This window comes from Manacus candei, unplaced genomic scaffold (assembly GCF_025592945.1).
Source record: "Manacus candei isolate 608988 ecotype Guabito, Panama unplaced genomic scaffold, ASM2559294v1 h1tg000314l, whole genome shotgun sequence".
Classification (NCBI taxonomy): Eukaryota; Metazoa; Chordata; class Aves; order Passeriformes; family Pipridae; genus Manacus; species Manacus candei.
The window spans coordinates 47,501-52,686 of NW_026138362.1; positions in this window are offsets into that span (position 1 = coordinate 47,501).

Genomic DNA, 5,186 nt, shown 5'->3' on the forward strand with positions numbered 1-5,186 from the left:
CACCCTACAGACCCCACCCCATAGACACTGACTGCACCCTATAGACCCCACCCCATAGATACTGACTGCACCCCATAGACACTGACTGCACCCTACAGTCCCCACCCCATAGATACTGACTGCACCCCATAGACCCCACCCCATAGATACTGACTGCACCCTACAGACCCCACCCCATAGATACTGACTGCACCCCATAGACCCCACCCCATAGATACTGACTGCACCCTACAGACCCCACCCCATAGATACTGACTGCACCCCATAGACCCCACCCCATAGATACTGACTGCACCCCATAGACCCCACCCCATAGATACTGACTGCACCCTACAGTCCCCACCCCATAGATACTGACTGCACCCCATAGACCCCACCCCATAGATACTGACTGCACCCCATAGACCCCACCCCATAGATACTGACTGCACCCTACAGACCCCACCCCATAGATACTGACTGCACCCCATAGACCCCACCCCATAGATACTGACTGCACCCTACAGACCCCACCCCATAGATACTGACTGCACCCCATAGACCCCACCCCATAGATACTGACTGCACCCCATAGACCCCACCCCATAGATACTGACTGCACCCCATAGACCCCACCCCATAGATACTGACTGCACCCTACAGACCCCACCCCATAGATACTGACTGCACCCCACAGACCCCACCCCATAGATACTGACTGCACCCCACAGACCCCACCCCATAGATACCGACTGCACCCCATAGACACTGACTGCACCCTACAGTCCCCACCCCATAGATACTGACTGCACCCCATAGACCCCACCCCATAGATACTGACTGCACCCCATAGACCCCACCCCATAGATACTGACTGCACCCTACAGACCCCACCCCATAGATACTGACTGCACCCCATAGACACTGACTGCACCCTACAGTCCCCACCCCATAGATACTGACTGCACCCTACAGACCCCACCCCATAGATACTGACTGTGCCCTACAGACCCCACCCCATAGATACTGACTGCACCCTACAGACCCCACCCCATAGATACTGACTGCACCCTACAGTCCCCACCCCATAGATACTGACTGTGCCCTATAGACACTGACTGCACCCCATAAACCCCACCCCATAGATACTGACCCCACCCTACAGACCCCACCCCATAGATACTGACTGCACCCCACAGACCCCACCCCATAGATACTGACTGCACCCCATAGACCCCACCCCATAGATACTGACTGCACCCTATAGACACTGACCCCACCCCATAGATACTGACTGCACCCTATAGACCCCACCCCATAGATACTGACTGCACCCTATTAACTCCACCCCATAGATACTGACTGCACCCCATAGACACTGACCCCATAGATACTGACTGCACCCCATAGACCCCACCCCATAGATACTGACTGCACCCCACAGACCCCACCCCATAGATACTGACTGCACCCTACAGACCCCACCCCATAGATACTGACTGCACCCTACAGACCCCACCCCATAGATACTGACTGCACCCCATAGACCCCACCCCATAGATACTGACTGCACCCTACAGACCCCACCCCATAGATACTGACTGCACCCCACAGACCCCACCCCATAGATACTGACTGCACCCCATAGACACTGACCCCATAGATACTGACTGCACCCCATAGACCCCACCCCATAGATACTGACTGCACCCCATAGACCCCACCCCATAGATACTGACTGCACCCCACAGACCCCACCCCATAGATACTGACTGCACCCTATAGACACTGACCCCATAGTTTCCCCTCCATAGACTCCACACAAAGCCCCCACCCCACAGACACAAACCCCACCCCACAGGCCCCACCCCACAGGCCCCACCCCACAAGCCCCGCCCCTCAAGCCCCGCCCCTCAAGCCCCGCCCCACAAGCCCCGTGGCCCCTCACAGGTCTCGATGTCGGCCGACGCCAACTTCCCGGTGGCCCCGAAGTGGATCCGGATGAATTTCCCCTGGGAGGGCGAAGGGGGGGGGTGAGTGGGGCAGAGACCCCGCCCCACAGACCCCAGCCCACCCCATAGACCCCGCCCACGGATCCCCCAAAGACCCCGCCCACAGATCCCCACAGACCCCGCCCACCGGACCCTTCCTTGTGAGTTCTTCCCACAGGCCCCACCCCACAGACACTGCACCCCATAGACACTGACTGCACCCTATAGACCTTCCATTGACCCCACCCCATAGACACTGACCCCACCCCACAGACACTGACCCCACCCCATAGACACTGACTGCACCCCATAGACACTGACTGCACCCTATAGACCTTTCATAGACCCCACCCCACAGACACTGACCCCACCCCATAGACACTGACTGCACCCCATAGACACTGACTGCACCCTATAGACCTTTCATAGACCCCACCCCATAGACACTGACCCCACCCCATAGACACTGACCCCACCCCATAGACCTCCCATAGACCCCACCCCACAGACACTGACTGCACCCCATAGACACTGACCCCACCCCATAGACACTGACTGCACCCTATAGACCTTCCATTGACCCCACCCCATAGACACTGACCCCACCCCATAGACACTGACTGCACCCCATAGACAATGACCCCTCCCCATAGACACTGACCCCACCCCATAGACACTGACCCCACCCCATAGACCTCCCATAGACCCCACCCCACAGACACTGACTGCACCCCATAGACACTGACCCCACCCCATAGACACTGACTGCACCCTATAGACCTTCCATTGACCCCACCCCATAGACACTGTCCCCACCCCATAGACACTGACTGCACCCCATAGACAATGACCCCTCCCCATAGACACTGACTGCACCCTATAGAACTCCCATAGACCCCACCCCACAGACACTGACTGCACCCCACAGACACTGACCCCACCCCATAGACACTGACCCCACCCCACAGACCTCCCACAGGCCTCACCCCACAGACAATGACCCCACCCCATAGACACTGACTGCACCCCATAGACACTGACCCCACCCTATAGACCTCCCATAGACCCCACCCCACAGACACTGACCCCACCCCATAGACACTGACCCCACCCTATAGACACTGACCCCACCCCATAGACAATGACCCTACCCCACAGACCTCCCATAGGCCCCACCCCATAGACACTGACCCCACCCCATAGACACTGACCCCACCCCATAGAACTCCCATAGGCCCCACCCCATAGACACTGACCCCACCCCACAGACACTGACCCCACCCCACAGACACTGACTGCACCCCATAGACACTGACTGCACCCTATAGACCTTTCATAGACCCCACCCCATAGACACTGACCCCACCCCACAGACACTGACCCCACCCCTATAGACCTCCCATAGACCCCACCCCACAGACACTGACCCCACCCCATAGACCTCCCATAGACCCCACCCCACAGACACTGACCCCACCCCACAGACCCCACCCCATAGTTTCCCCTCCATAGACCCCACACAAAGCCCCCACCCCTCAAGCCCCACCCCCCAAGCCCCACCCCCCCAAGCCCCACCCCTCAAGCCCCACCCCCCCTAAGCCCCGCCCCCCGAGCCCCGCCCCGCTCACGAATCGGGAGGAGTTGTCGTTCCGGACGGTCTTGGCGTTGCCGAAGGCCTCGAGCGCGGGGTTGGCCTGGATGATCTGGTCCTCCAGGGTGCCCTGGGGGGGGGTTTGGGGGGGTCACTCCGGGGGTCTGGGGGCACCAAGGGGAGGGGTCTGCGGGCGGGGGGGCGTGGCCAGAGCCCCGCCCCTCACCTTGTTGGCGTTGGCCGCCTCCTTCTTGCGGTCGCCGATGGCGGCGATGCTGGCGAAGTACTGGATGACCCTCTTGGTGTTCACCGTCTTGCCCGCCCCCGACTCGCCCCTGGGGGGCAACGGGGTCAAGGGGGGTCAAGGGGGGGTCAGGAGGGGTCAAGGGGGGTCGCCGGGGGGGGCGGGGACTCACGTGATGAGGATGGACTGGTTCTCACGGTCTGCGGGGGGACAGAGGGGATTTGGGGTCAGAGGGGGGGTTGGGGGTCTTCAAACCACCCCCCCCTCCAGGTGAGGGACAGGCCAGGTGGGACCAAGGTGGGGAGGTGTTGGGGGTCTCCAACGCTCCAGGTGAGCAGCAGGGGGGGAACAAGACGGGGGGAGATGTTGGGGGTCTTGGGGGGTCTCTCACCCCTCCAGGTGAGCAGCAGGGGGGAACAAGGTGGGGGGAGATGTTTGGGGTCTTTGGGGTTCTCCAACCCTCCAGGTGAGCACCAGGTGGGGCTGGGGGAGGTGTTTGGGGTTTTGGGGTTCTCTCCCCTCCCAGGTGAGCACCAGGTGGGACCAATTTGGGGGGAGATGTTGGGGTCTTGGGGTGGGGGTGTTGGTGGTCTCCAACTGCCCAGGTGAGCAACCGGTGGGACCAAGGTGGGGGGAGATGTTGGGGGTCTTGGGGGTCTCCGACCCTCCAGGTGAGCACCAGGTGGGACTGGGGGAGATGTTGGGGGTCTTGGGGGGTCTCCAACCCTCCAAGTGAGCAGCAGGTGGCACCAAGGTGAGATTTTGGGGGTCTTGGGGGGTCTCCAACCCCCCAGGTGAGCACCAGGTGGTACCAAAGTGGGGAGATTTTGGGGGTCTTGGGGGGTCTCCAACCCTCCAGGTGAGCACCGGGTGGGGCTGGGGGAGATGTTGGGAGGTCTTCAGGTAGGGTTGGGGTTCTCCCCCCTCCCAGGTGAGTACCAGGTGGTACCAAGGTGAGATTTTGGGGGTCTCAGGGGGTCTCCAACCCCCCAGGTGAGCACCAGGTGGGACCAAGTTGGGGGGAGATGTTGGGGGTCTTTGGGTGGGGGTGTTGGTGGTCTCCAACTCCCCAGGTGAGCACCAGGTGGGACTGGGGGAGGTTTTGGGGGTCTTGAGGGGAGGAGCAGGTGAATTTGGGCAGGGTGTTTGGGGTTTTGGGGTTCTCCAACCCCCCAGGTGAGCACCAGGTGGGACCAAGGTGAGATGTTGGGGGTCTTGGGGGTCTCCAACCCTCCAGGTGAGCACCAGGTGGTACCAAAGTGGGGAGATGTTTGGAGTTTTGGGGTTCTCCAACCCCCCAGGTGAGCACCAGGTGGCACCAAGGTGAGATTTTGGGGGTCTTGGGGGTCTCCAACCCCCCAGGTGAGCACCAGGTGGCACC